At 45.0% G+C, this 14734-nt stretch overlaps 1 protein-coding gene across 5 annotated transcripts in view; it reads left to right on the plus strand.

The window, feature by feature from the left end:
• Positions 1 to 6700: 6700 nt before the first annotated feature.
• OSBPL3 (oxysterol binding protein like 3) overlaps positions 6701 to 14734 on the plus strand; it is a 116276-nt gene continuing 108242 nt past the window's right edge. For 3 of the 5 annotated variants that reach the window (XM_081344854.1, XM_081344857.1, XM_081344858.1), the window contains exon 1: positions 6701 to 6815. The gene's annotated coding sequence lies outside the window, so the exon portion shown is untranslated. Of the gene's footprint in view, positions 6816 to 7607; positions 7748 to 7821; positions 7942 to 14734 lie in introns of those variants that run through there. The other 2 variants (XM_081344856.1, XM_081344855.1) reach the window with 2 other exon arrangements.

The following is a 14734-nucleotide window of genomic DNA, read 5'->3' on the forward strand; positions in this document are numbered from 1 at the left end:
AGGCTTCCCAACTTGGGGTTTTGTAGTGGCACAGACATGGCAACGCCGTACATACTGCTCGATGTCACCTTTCATGCGGGGCCACCAGAATTGACGACGTGCCAGATGTAAGGTTTTCACAAACCCGAAATGTCCCGCCTGTTTGGTGTCGTGACACCCATGCAAAACGCGTGGCCGTACAGTTTCAGGTACATACAATCGTGTACCATGCCACGCTAGGCCATCCCGCATAGTTAATAGTCCCAGATTACTCCGTAACCAGGCGTCCTCCTGCAAGGCCCTTTGGATGGCCTGGTTCAAATTCTCCTCCGACACCTGTCCAGCACTCTCTGACCCAACTTCCTCCTTCGCCAGTGTCGGGATGAGTGCCTGCACCACCTCCTCCCTCTTGCTGTCAAACTGTGGCATGCGGGATAAAGCATCCGCCAGAAAGTTCCGACCCCCCGGCACATACTTCAGCACAAACCGGAAGCGACGGAAGTATAAGGCCCACCGGACATGCTTAGGCGACAGGCGGCGAGGGGTTTGTAGGGCCTCCAGGTTTTTATGGTCCGTCCACAGTTCAAATGGACGGGAGGCCCCTTCCAGAAGGTGCCGCCAGGTCTCCAAAGCCCAACGGACCGCAAAGGCCTCCTTCTCCCACACCGCCCAGGCCCGTTCAGTGGGAGTCAGTTTCTTGGAGGCATAAGCACACGGCTGCAGGACCCCGGCGCTGCTCCGCTGAAGGAGGACAGCCCCAAGAGCAACATCGCTCGCATCCGCCTGTACGACATAAGCCAGTTCAGGGTCGGGGTGTCGCAAGACGGGCTCTTTCGCGAAGAGGGACTTCAGTTCCTCGAACGCCCGCTGACACGCTGTGGACCACTCCAATTTAAGCCCCGGACGCGGACGTGTCTCTAATTGTCGTGTGCGCAGAAGATCTGTTAACGGTAGGGCGATGGCCGCAAAGCGTGGGATGAACTGTCTGTAGAAGTTGGCAAAGCCAAGGAAGCTTTGCAACTGTCGACGAGTCCGTGGAGCCTGCCACTGTTGAATGGCATGTACCTTTCTAGGGTCCACCTCCACTCCTGCCGCCGATATACGATACCCAAGGTAGTCCAGCTGGGTCTTGTGGAACTCACACTTGGACAGTTTAACATAGAGCTGCGCTTCTAGCAGTCTTGTCAACACCCGGCGCACAAGGAGTACATGCTCCTCCAATGTGTCCGAGTAAATCAGGATGTCGTCTAAGTACACCAAAACACCCCGATACAGGAACTCATGCAGGACCTGATTGATCAATTGCATGAATACAGCTGGAGCTCCCTGTAGGCCAAACGGCATCACTCGGAACTGGAAACTACCAAGGGGACAATTAAACGCAGTCTTCCACTGAATCAACGCTGACTTACTTTCGGGCCCCGTCCGACGAGTCACCAAAAGAATGAATCCGGAACGGGAGCTGGTTCTCCTAAGCCACGTTTATTAGCCTCATAAACAGTTGCTCGAAGACAGACGAAGTCAGCGTTGATTCTTCGGTTTCATCAACGCTGTTAAATAGCCAGCCAAGCCGACACCCTCCACCACACCCCTAAATGTTTCACCACGCCCACACCCTACTTAACTCCCGCCTCCCGTCGTTCCTGCCCTTTGGCACCCGCCCCACCACCATTGCAGCCGGTAAGCCACCCCCCAGCCGAAACCACCCTCTCTTCCCCCGGAGCTCCGCACGCTCCCATCCTCCCCCCCAGCTCTCCAATCCACCGCGAGTCTCGCCCTGAGCCCCTCCCCGTCCCGCTGGGGGTCTCCACCACCCCCTGAGTCACTCTGGCGCCCATCTCTAATAGCCGGTAGAACGCTCCCCGGCCGAATACGGCAGCCGCGCTCCCCCCCGGCTCGCTGACCGCTTCCGGGAGCCGCCAGACTGATCCGCGGCCTCCCCAGCTGACGGGCGGGCCGCCGCTGCGCTGTTACTCCGGCTGCCGCTCTTCCTGGATTACCAGGACGGCGTGGACGCTGGCGGCCGTTTTCGTAGCGCCGCAGCTTGTCGGCAAGAGGAGGAGGCTGGCGGGAGTCTCTGGAAGCAGGTAGACCGTTTCGTTGCTTTCTCGGTCGCTGGGCGGCCGGGCGCTGGGGAGTAACCGCGGCCGAGCACCTTCCCGGACCTTCAGGACTCCGCGGCCGCCGGCAGTTGGTCTCGGGGCTCGGCGGGGCGCTCCTTGGGCGGCGGCGGTGAGTTTCGGGGCCCGGCAGGCCGCTCCGCGGGCGTCGGCGGTCTGGCGGGACGTTCCGCGGCCCATCCGAATGTCGGGCGTGCCAGGCCCGACACGCGGCTCTGGAGCCGCATGCGCGCGCACCCGGTGCGCGCGCACCTCTCCGAACGGGCAGAAGTGCGCGTGCACCACTCCAAAAGGGGAGAGGTGCGTGCGCACCTCTCGGAACAGGAGGAGGTGCGCATGCACCACTCTGAATGGGAGGAGGTGCGCACGCACCACTCCAAAGGTTTGGAGAGCTGCGCGCGCACCTCTCGGAACGGGCAGTGGCGGTACCCATTTGGAGACCTGCTGGTGCCGGTTTGGAAAGCTGCCGTGGCCCGTTTACAGAGCTAACGCCTTCAGTAGCTCTGTAAACGGGCCGCAGCAGCTTTCTAAACTGGCACCAGCAGGTCTCCAAACCGCACCTCCGCCCACTGCTTCTTGTCCTGCCTTCATGCGGTCTGGAGAATAGGTTGACCCCCTCTTCTTTATGGCAACCCCTGAACACTATCATGTCACCCCTAGTCCTTTTCATTAAATTAGACATATCCATTTCCTGCAACTGTTCTTCATATCTTTTAGACTCTAGTCCCCTAATCATCTTTATTGCTCAATCTTAACATATTTTTATATCATGGCAACCAAAACTGGATGCAATATTCCAAGTGTGGTCTTATTAGGGCATTATAAAGTGGTATTAATGCTTCACGTGATCTTGATTCTATCCCTCTATTAATGGAGCCTAAAACTTTGTTGGCTTTTTGGGAGTTGCAGCATACTGCTGACTCATATTTAAGTGACTGTCCACTAGGACTCCATAATCCTTCTCAGTTATTACTATGAGCCAGGTACCACCTATTCTATACTTGTACATTTGGTTTTTCTTGCCTAAATGTAAAACCTTACTTTTCTCTACAATGAATTCCATTTTGTTAGATAGGGGTCTTCTATATCTTGAGCCTATCTTCTGGAGTATTGGCTATTCCTGCCAGTTTGGTGTCATCTACAAATTTGATGATTTCCCCTTCTATCTTCTCATCTAAATCATTGATGAAGATGCTGAAGACTACTGGGCCTAAGACAGAGCCTTGGGTTACCCCACTGCATACTTCCCTCCATGTAGATAAGTAGATAATTATGTAAGCAGATGGACAGAATGACTAGGGCAAGCAAAAATGCATTGGGGAGTGGGAATGACTTCTGACTTTTTGCCTATTCCTCACTGACTTTGCTTGTTTGCTTCTGACACAGGTAGTGTCAGAAGTCACAAACATGTGATTAGGTTTTTTTTTTGCAGCCACCACAACTTTGTGAATAAAAGTAGTCTGAAAATCCTTGAAATTTAAAATTCTACAGGAGTCATGGGTCCAAGATATTTTTACACTTTTTTTAAGTTAGTGAATTTGAAGTACCCTGATCCAAAACTTGTTCTGCTTTAATATACTATTTGGGCTAACTGAAGGGTATAAACAATCTCCAATCCACTTTTCCACCATTCAGTTCTTTTTTCCCCTCAAATAAAATTGGCTGTCCTTTTATCATGAAAGTTTGAATTAGTTAGAAAAGTAGAACTTTCAAAAAAGGAACTTTTGACCAACTTCATCCTTATCTCCATCAGAGATGGAATGTATTTCATCTTGAATTTAAAGTGCAGTTCATTACAAAAACAAAGGAAGGCCTTCCAAGTCCCACCAATTTCTAATTTCCAATGAACAGTTTCTGTGCTTGTTGAATCAAGGGATTTACAGTTGAAAAACATTTTTTTTAAAAAAAATGTCTTCACACCTGGGTTTGTAGCTCAGATCAGCTTCCATGTATGATTTGGGCTTCTATTACCATCAACCTTAACAGCAGATGAATATAAAGGACTGTTAAGACCTGCATTGCAAAACACATCTTGAAGTCCACATATCTTAAAAGTTACCACTGATCTACTAGCTAGATCTGACCCTTCTTAGTTTTTCTACCTATTTTTCAATATAAGCTAAGGTCATCCTATGCAGCATCTTTAAAGGCGTTAACTAGTTCTGAAGGCAACAAGTTTTACAACTAAATTGAAGCTATATTTTGCTTTATTTTCCAAATATGAACTATGAATGTGATATGATATTGAGCAGCTTGGGCAACAAATAAGATGTCATTTTAACACAGAAGACTAAATACTGAACCTTTTACAGCAACTTTTGAAACCAATTTTTAGGTTTATCCTAAACGAGCAAGAGACCAACAGCTTTTTTGTTGCATCCATCAAGAAAGAGAACTAAGAGTTTTGAAAGAAAGAGAGTTAGGGAGATACAGAGATATAGATTCACATTAATATTTATTTTGTTTTTGTTTTGGTCCCCTTAAATATATGTTAACTCCTGAAAACTGTCTGGACTAATCACTGCAGTTTTCTTGGTAAGATTCTTTTGGAAGTGGTTTAGCATTGTGATTGAATTTGCCTGTTTGCTAGCGCTGACAGTCCAAGGCCATCCTGCTGATTTTGTACCTAAGGTAGGACTTGAAATACTTCTCCCAGATTCTAATCTGATCCTTTAACTCAGACATGTCAAACACAAGGCCCGGGGGCCAGATCCGGCCCGCGAAGTGGTTTCATGTGGCTCGTGAAGCCATCCTGGAAACAGTGAAGGAATGGCCCCCACTGCCTTGGCCCCGGCCCAGAGACCCTCCTTCTGCCAGAGACCCTCAGATCTCTCCCACTCCTGCCCAGGCCCCCATAGTTACCCTTGATGCCAATGATGTAGAGCTGGCCATGCCCACCCAGTAGGCCATACACACTCTAGCCACGCCCACCCAGTAGGCCACGCCCACCCAGGCCATACCCACCCGGCCCCCTGAGGGCAACTGCAATGCTGATGCGGCCCTCAATGAAATTGAGTTTGACACCCCTGCTTTAACTGCTACACCAAACTGATACTCTCAATATTTAGACAGTGGTATTTTCATCCTTAGCCCATTTCTTCCAGCTATTGCACAAATGCATCATGGCAATACCTTGTTTCTGCTAGGTTCTCATGATGTTGCTTCATCTTCTCCCTAATCCATTAGTAATTTGTCTTAATATGTCTTCACAAGTGATGTTTAAAGAAATATTTTCCTCCAGGTTCTATCAGTATCCAGGAGAAGCCTCCAGAAGTACAAAACCTATTATGTTTCATTATCTACCTGTCTGAGGTGAAGAGGACAGTTACTGAGAACAGAGGCATTAGAGCAGCAGTCTGTGAAAGGATTAAAAAAAATCCACACACACTCCCATCTCTTTATATACACCTCGGGCATGTCTAAAACTCCCTGAGGACATCTCTTCATGAAATGTGTTGGCGTGAAAGCTAACCAGATGATTTTAGGTCTCTGTCGCTCGGCCAACCTATCTGGTTGTGCGAAATAGGAGGCAGGAATATGAAATACAGGTGAAACTCGAAAAATTAGAATATCATGCAAAAGTTCATTTATTTCAGTAATGCAACTTAAAAGGGGAAACTAATATATGAGATAGACTCATTACATGCAAAGCAAGATAGTTCAAGCCTTGATTTGTCATAATTGTGATGATTATGGCGTACAGTTCATGAAAACCCCAAATCCACAATCTCAGAAAATTAGAATATTACATGCAATCAATAAAACAAGGCATGTACATAGCACAATATCAGACCTCTGAAAAGTATAAGCATGCATATGTACTCAGTACTTGGTTTGGGCCCCTTTTGCAGCAATTACTGCCTCAATGTGACGTGGCATGGAAGCTATCAGCCTGTGGCACTGCTGAGGTGTTATGGAAGACCAGGATGCTTCAATAGCGGCCTTCAGCTCTTCTGCATTGTTCGGTCTCATGTCTCTCATCTTTCTCTTGGCAATGCCCCATAGATTACGGGGTTCAGGTCAGGTGAGGTTGCTGGCCAATCAAGCACAGTAATCCCACGGTCATTGAACCAGGTTTTGGTGCTTTTGGCAGTATCGGCAGGTGCCAAGTCATCACAATTATGACAAATCACGGCTTGAACTATCTTGCTTTGCATGTAATGAGTCTATCTCATATATTAGTTTCCCCTTTTAAGTTGCATTACTGAAATAAATGAACTTTTGCACGATATTCTAATTTTTCGAGTTTCACCTGTAGTTATATGTACAAACTCTAAAATTTCCATAAGTGTTCAGTTTTCTATGGGTTGGAAAGAAACTTAGGTAATCAAAATCAAAACAATTTCTGTAGAGTAATGGCCAGGAACCGTGCATTATACCCTGTAGTTCCGCGGAGGAGTAAAGAACTGCCACAGGAATTCTGACTACTCAGATCCCGTTTCACTAGCCGAGAGAAGACGAACAGCGGGCCAAATAATTGATGCGATTACTTGAAGAAAGGAAGGCGAAACCCCACCTCTTTGAGAACAGCCAATAGCAACCTCAGCCTTAGCAGAATCTGGGCGGCGCTGGCGGAGCCTTCCTTTTGTTATACTGCATTGAGAATCCATAGAAAGAGAAGGGAAGACCGAGGCAAGTATTCAGAACTTTGAAATGAGCCCGAAGCGATCTGAGCATGTCTGGGGCTGTTTCCTGCTTCTTAATTAAAAAAATAAGGTACACCTCCTGAAACCTTTCCTGCATTTTTCTTCTTTCCCTCTGTTTATCTGCGTAGTGGTTTTAAGGTAGCAAGTGCTATTTTGGTCCAATTAGCTATGCTTGAATCGTCACTATAATTTCCTTGATGGGGTATGGAAGCGAAGGAAGGCTTTTTTTCTCAGCTTGGTTACGATCCTTTTTAAGTTTTTCTCCGATGCAAATATTCCTCCACTAAAACCCGTTCATTTTTAAAACATCGTCTCTTGCTGGAGACTATTGCTGCTTAGCGGTGCTGGTATTCCTTTCTTGTAAGTAAATACCTTGGATGCCTTTCGGAAAGGACCCCGGGCAAGCATGAGGTATTCTGGAAGATTGTGTTTCTTAAAACCTGACCGTTGTTTTACTTTAAAAGAATACGTTTGCATGTGTTTGTGATGTAAAACTCAAGAAATTAATGGTGATTAATTCATAATTGATCATATGATTAGGAAGAAGTGGAGGGATTAGTTCGTTGAACTAAAATTTCGAGTTTGCACAATGCGCAACCTTTTCTATAAATTATCTGGGTCTCTTAAATTTAAATCCATCTACGGTTTAGGTTAAGCGTCTTTTTCTTCTTAACTTTGGAAAAGGCAGCACTGTTAGGGTGACCCATCCTTGCACACAGAAGACTTACCTCGCCGGCAGGTTGAGAGGTTATTTGATTCGTTCTCAGTGGGTATCTGCCCGCCCGGATCATATCGCCCCTTGTCACCTGCCCTAGAAACGCTGCTTATTGACATCATGGAAACACCCCGCCGCCCGGGAAAGCGCATGCAAACGCTATTCGCTTTAACGATTTCATTTGGTCAAAGCAACTGTCAATCAATGGAAACGATTCTCTGGCCCTTCTGAAGACCCCCTTGGAACCGAAATGGGACAAGCTCTGAGGCTCCACCCTATTTCCACAGGTAGCGCTGCTTAAAATGAATATATTTCCGTTTGTCGCTCCCGTCCGCCCTGTTCTTTGCTTTTTAGCTTTGGCAGCTTACTCAGAGGAGGTGAAAAGCCTCTTGGGTGTTACTCTCTCCGCACTAAAGATAAAACAGCTTTGAGAAAGCTTATACTTGTCTAACATATGTTTCAAGTTGCTGCCAGATCTCAGGTAAGGATAAATTTTAGAAAAGCTTGTTATTTCGGGTAGATTTTTTAAAAATGATATAGGGGGTAGGAAAAAAAACAGACAATTTTGTACAACTTTACATGTTTCCTGTTCACTTTCTTTTTCTTGCTTCTTTCTGTTCAGTTTGTTTCACAAACATAGTTTTATAGTTTTGCTCATGCATTGATAGTTCTACCTATATAGATATAAACAAGACCAGAAATTAAAGTGGATTCCTTTAGATTAATAACAGAGTACCTCTAAATGCAAAAAGCTGATTACATCCACAAATATTATTTAATCAGGTTTTGAAGGCTTTTAGTTTTTTCCTTCTAGGAATATTGCTGGTCTAAATGGTGAGGTTAGAGCCAATAAACTGGTGCTTTTCTTCTGATTTTCCAACATGGTTTGTTACATGCTTAGGGAAGTCATATTGCAGATTATGAAACTTCTGGGCAGGGGCTAATGGAAGCTGTAATAGCTCTGGAAAACATTAAGCTGCTGTAGGAGAAAACTGCGTAAGTGAGTTAATAGTGGTTAAGAATCTCTGTTGAAAATCATTCCCTTCACCCTAATAGCCATGAAGAAACTGATTGTCAACCAGGATAGCAGGATAGATAAGACAACTGTTCAGGACTGATCTAGCCATAGAGACATCCATCCTTCAAGCAGTAATTTTAAAAGTCTTTACAGTGAGTATTAAATGAAATAAATTACTTTTTTCCAGAAAAAAATGCTTATTTCTTGGTAACAAAGCCCATATAATATCTCATAAAGCCATTCCCAAAATATGTAATTAATAGGCATTTATGTTTATCTCGGTGATTTCTCATTTCTTGGCTATAAAAAGGCTAGACAAAATTATATATGGGGCATGAATGACACACTGACAAAGCCGCTTGTGAACTGTATATGTATCAACAAGAATCTATGAAATGGTTCACAGTGCACTACAAAAAACTTGTGCTATGACATCAATATTGTTTCCTGTTTTACAACTGATCCATCAAAAGATAGAAACTTACTTATTTTTATGTTCCCCATTTTCTTAGGCCAGTTTACATCAAATTGTTATATTACAAAAATATATATATAACCAAAATGGAAAAGAACTTTTTGTTTAAAAAGACTTTTACAATTAGGAAGATTATGGGAAATAGTTTTTGATATTAGAAGACCTGGAAATTTTTTGGAATTTCAGGAGGCCTAAGTCAGAGCACTTCTGATGAGAGTTTTAAAGCATCCAACCAACTGATCTGGGAATCTGTATGTTCATAGAGGCAATATTTATTTAAATTGGCTCTAACACAAATAGTGGGGCTGGGTCAGGAGAATTATAAGACAGGTGGTATTTTTCATGCTGGACCTTGCACTGAGAAATTTGTATTCCTCTTACATTATTCCACAAATTCAGAGTAAGATAGTTTCAAGCATAGTTTAAAATTGCCATTCTGATTCAGTCTAAACTTTCTTCAGTTTATTAATAATGATAACTTTATTGTCACTTTGAATGTACACCAATTGGTATACATCAAAATGAAATTTCGTTGCATACAGCTCTCAAAGGGTCACCACCTCTGATATATACTCCTTGTTCAGGGCCCGCTCAAATTTCACATTGGCCATTTTAGTCTCTAGGGCAGTGTTTTTCAACCTTTTTTGGGCAAAGGCACACTTGTTTCATGAAAAAAATCACGAGGCACTCCACCATTAGAAAATGTTAAAAAAATTAACTCTGTGCCTATATTGACTATATATAAAGTAATTCTCTTGAATAGGAATCAAATAAACACAAAGAAAGTATTTTATAATTACTTTATTATGAAATAGTAAGTAAACAGAAATATGAAAAATTATAAAATACTTTATTCAGTGCGCAACCTGGGCCTGTTTGGCTGAACACAAAGCTGATATTCTGGCTGGAATCGAAGAAAGACACACACGTAGCTCTTCGTCAACAGCTCTCAGTCTCTCTCTGTATTTAGTTTTTATAGCAATCATGCTTGAAAAGCTCATCTCACACAGATATGTAGTGGAAAATGGGAGTCGCGACGTCTTCTTCTCTCCGCTGCTGCGCACACTATGCTCGGGCGGGAAGGAAGTCGGAAGATGATATCCTACTGTGATAGGTGCAGGCTGGAGTCTGGACCAATCACAGCCCGGACATCAGAAAAGTGGAGGGTGTCCCCCTGAGGAGCGCCAATCGGCGCCCCTGCTGGCCGAGGGCGGAGTCAAAACCCCACCCCCCATACCCAGGACACAGTCCAGCGCCCGCCTAGTGGGCGAAAAGTTGTTGACTCGAGTATAAGCCGATCCGCCGTTCTGCAAGCCTCCGCCGCCGGCGGAGGCTGGATCCGCGCTCTGCAAGCCTCTGCCGCCAGCAGAGGCTCGATCCGCCATTTTGCAAGCCTGAATACACAGGAATACCCTGTGTGGCCGCGGCTCTCGGGGAAGCCCTGGCTGTCCGCTTCCTCGCTCCACGCTGCCATTCGGGGCCCGCGCGTTCCCCGGGCAAATCGCGGCGCCCAGCAGGCGAGGAAACACGCCCACTCCAGTCGCCCCCCCTTCCCTCAGGAGACGCGAAGCAAGTGACCGCCCGGAGCTTACCAAGGACTTGCGCGCGGCCGAGGCTTTGGTGCTTCCAGGATCGCGCACACCTCTCCCAAGCCGCCGCCGTCCGGAGACCTGCCGAAGTTTGGGGAGGTTTGGGGAGGTGCGCGCGCACCTCCCCAAACCTCCCCAAACGTCGGCAGGTCTCCGGACCTCCGCGCCCTGCCTGCCTGCTTCTTTCCGCTGCGGAAAGAAGCAGGCAGGCAGGGCGCGGAGGAACGGAGACCTGCCGACGTTTGGGGAGGTTTGGGCGCCTCCCCAAACCTCCCCAAACGTCGGCAGGTCTCCGTTCCTCCTGCCGACGTTTGGGGAGGTTTGGGCGCCTCCCCAAACCTCCCCAGGTCTCCGTTCCTCCGCGCAGACCTGCCGACGTTTGGGGAGGTTTGGGCGCCTCCCCAAACGTCGGCAGGTCTGCGCGACGTTTGGGGAGGTTTGGGGAGGCGCCCAAACCTCCCCAAACGTCGGCAGGTCTGCGCGGAGGAACGGAGACCTGGGGAGGTTTGGGGAGGTGCCCAAACCTCCCCAAACGTCGGCAGGAGGAACGGAGACCTGCCAAGGTTTGGGGAGGCGCCCAAACCTCCCCAAACGTCGGCAGGTCTGCGCGGAGGAACGGAGACCTGGGGAGGTTTGGGGAGGTGCCCAAACCTCCCCAAACGTCGGCAGGAGGAATGGAGACCTGGGGAGGTTTGGGGAGGCGCCCAAACCTCCCCAAACGTCGGCAGGAGGAACGGAGACCTGCCGACGTTTGGGGAGGCGCCCAAACCTCTCCAAACGTCGGCAGGTCTCCGTTCCTTCGCGCCCTGCCTGCCTGCTTCTTTCCGCTGCGGAAAGAAGCAGGCAGGCAGGGTGCGGAGGAACGGAGACCTGCCGTTTGGGGAGGTTTGGGGAGGTGCGCGCGCAAACCTCCCCAAACTTCGGCAGGTCTCGGACGGCGGTGGCTTGGGAGAGGTGCGCGCGATCCCGGAAGCACCAAAGCCTCGGCTGCGCACAAGTCCTCGGTAAGTTTTTTTGTTGACTGGAGTATAAGCTGAAGTGGAATTTTTCAGCCCAAAAAGTGGGCTGAAAAATTCGGCTTATACTCAAGTATATACGGTAAGATTATTAAGGAGAACAGTTTCTGACATTATCTTGTTTCATCTACTATTTCATATAGATTTTCAGTCATTTTGAATATTTTCAGTCATTTTAAATATTTATAACATAAATATTTCTCTCTATTGAAATGCAGCTGATATTAGATTAATTGCTTTATTAATCCTGTGTTTCTGAGAATTAATTTTATATTGCCGGATATGTTGGCAGGGGGGATTCTTGTGGAAAGGTGAATTTCCTTGGAAGAATTCAGCAGGGAACCACTTCTGATTTTGGTTTCTGGCTGTGTGCCATGGTAATGACAATGGGAAACCAGCTGGCTATTGACTCTAACTTCAGAGGATTTGAGAATAATTGTATTTTTCCTGCTTGCAGAAAGTGCTGGTGGATTAGATACTTTGGGGATTTGATGCATTATTTCCTTCTCCTTGTGGGATACTATATTATAAAGGAGGATTAAGGGGTAATTAAATCTAGGTATTTGGATGTTGTTCACAAAGCAGTATAGAATAATTTCCTAGTCACTTAAATTCTGGCATCCCTGCTTGAAATATTTCAAGCTGACTAGTATTGGGTGCCTGCTTTGTACAACACCAGTTCAGAAATAGCAGTAGTATTAAATACAACAAAACACTTACCACAATAGAAATAAAAAAAGAAACAAGAAACACTAAAACCTTTGCTTTGAATGTTAAAAAGCCCAGCATTTTCAGGTAGAACTATGGGGAAATCAAATGTGCCAAACTTTTGAAAAGTTTCTCCTAATTCTTATAGGGAAGTAGAACAATAATGAATTCAGTGTGCAGCAGTTTCCAGTTTTCATGTACACTTGGATCAAATGACAAATACCAGGCAACAAAGTGTACTTGTTTCTGGATCATTAGCACGTGTTTCAGATTATTGCAAAATATGTGCTTTTCTTGAATATGAAAATTGTAGAAGGAAATACTTACCTTTTGACTTCCATTGATTAGCTGCTGATTTACAAAACAAGGATTCTAATTGCTCTTTGTTTCCGGAAAGCTTATAAATTGGGTGTTTACTGCCAAAGAAATGAATAAATGAAGTATAAAACCTGTGGTGATCTTGAGTCTATTTCTAGTTGTGCTTCAAGTAATTTAATTACCATATTATCCAACTTAAACTTAATTTCTCCTTGTATATTGCTCAATAGCTCTTAAGGCTCATTTATTTTTATCAAAATTCTGTGTGACAACCCCAACCCAATATATTTACACCTTAAGTTGTAGGGGGGGGGGAATCTAAACTTAGTGCAGTTCATGTGGCCGGCATTTTTAGGCTTATTATTTTGTGGTCCTCGCCCATACAGCTGTACTCTTTCAAAAAGATATGTGGGTATCCTGTAATTTCCTCTAAAACCCATTGTTCCTCAACCTGCTGTCTTTCAGATGTGTTTAGATTGCAGACTGTAGCAAGCTAATGAATGCCCACCTCTTCTAATAGTCTTTACAGTCCTCAGAAATAGACTTATTTTGCAAAACTAGCCTAAGACATGAATGAACAGTAGGAACTGGCCCACCAAGACTCTTGTATTGAAAAGCACAGAATTTGCTTTAGTATTAAAACATATTACAAACATTTCCTCTCCTTCCTGACATAAAAGTATAACAGAATTTTCTTCCATTTCTTGACTATCAGAACCAGCTGCCTGAAGAATGTAGTGTCTGCTCTTCCTATTAGTATGGGTGGTATTGTTGGATACATGCACAACAGAATTATATTGTTTGAGCTGAACTATGTCTAGTTTGTACTTGTTATACTTTTGTGTCTGAACTTTAATGATTAGCTGCTGCTTTCATAGCATTATTGCTTAGGTAGCATTATTGCTTATGTTGTAAGGGAGAAAAATTGCTCAATGAAAACATTGCTCTGAGAATAAAATAATCTAAGGAAGGGCAAGAAAAACAGTTGCAACTGTGGTAAACCCAAACATTAACTGCTTGCAAAGCACAGGAAATATAGATGATGTCTGAAATAAAACTGATTTTTTTTTAAAAAAGTTTCTTTACATGTTCTGCTTAAGAGACTGACAAAACATTTGCAAATTATAGTACTATTTGTAAAACAGGATTTGTCTGTTTAAAAAAAATTATCTCAATAAACTCTGAGCCTCATGTCAAAACATAAAATTTATGCATCAGTTATATTTATTCCTAAATTTGTTTGCATGACTTAGTCTTAGATGACATTGTTATAGTATTCCAATCATGTACTTTTTTTCAATAACTTAACATCCCAAGCTGTGGAGGATCATACATAGTGATGGCTTTTTCTGTCAATTTAAAAGCAAATTTCATAACATGTAACAGAGCCTCCCTTGATCTTATGCTCTGCAGAAATGTGCTGGCTGGAATTAAGTTGCAGTGCAATAGCTCTGCAAAACTGTGATGTGTAAGATGACCTTATGAATAGCCACCATACTGGATGACCTTTTGTTGCATAAAGAATATAATAGAGCTGGAAGGGCCCTTGGAAGTCTTCTAGTCCAGCCTCCTGCTCAACCAGGAGGACCTATGCCACCTCAGAAAAGTGACTGTCTAGTCCAGGGGTAGGCAACCTCGGCTCTTTTATGACTCATGGACTTCAACTCCCATAATTCCTGAGCCAGCATGGCTCAGCTTGGAAACCTCTCACTTTTCCCTCAGCATGGCTGGCTCAGGAATTATGGGAGTTGAAGTCCATGAGTCATAAAAGAGCTGAGGTTGCCTACCCCTGGTCTAGTCTCTTCTTTAAAATCTCCAGTGATGGAGCACCCATGATTTTTGGAGGCAAACTGTTCCACTGGTTAATTGTCCTCACTGTCAGGAAGTTTCTCCTTAATTTCAGGTTGCTTCTCTTTTTGATTAGTTTCTGACCATTGTTGCTTGCCCTGCCCTCTGATGGTTTGGTGAATAATGTGACCCCTTCTTGGTGGCAGCCCCTCAAATACTGGAATATAGTCATCCTGTCTTCAAATTCCAATAGTATGGGGGATTGAGGCAATGTTACTTCTAGTATTTGTAATCCATCGTTCCTCATGGAGGTCAGTCATTACAACAACATCCATAACAAATCTCAGTGACACCAAAATGAC

The sequence above is a fragment of the Vipera berus genome (assembly GCF_964194415.1).
Source record: "Vipera berus genome assembly, chromosome: Z".
In the NCBI taxonomy this organism is placed as follows: domain Eukaryota; kingdom Metazoa; phylum Chordata; class Lepidosauria; order Squamata; family Viperidae; genus Vipera; species Vipera berus.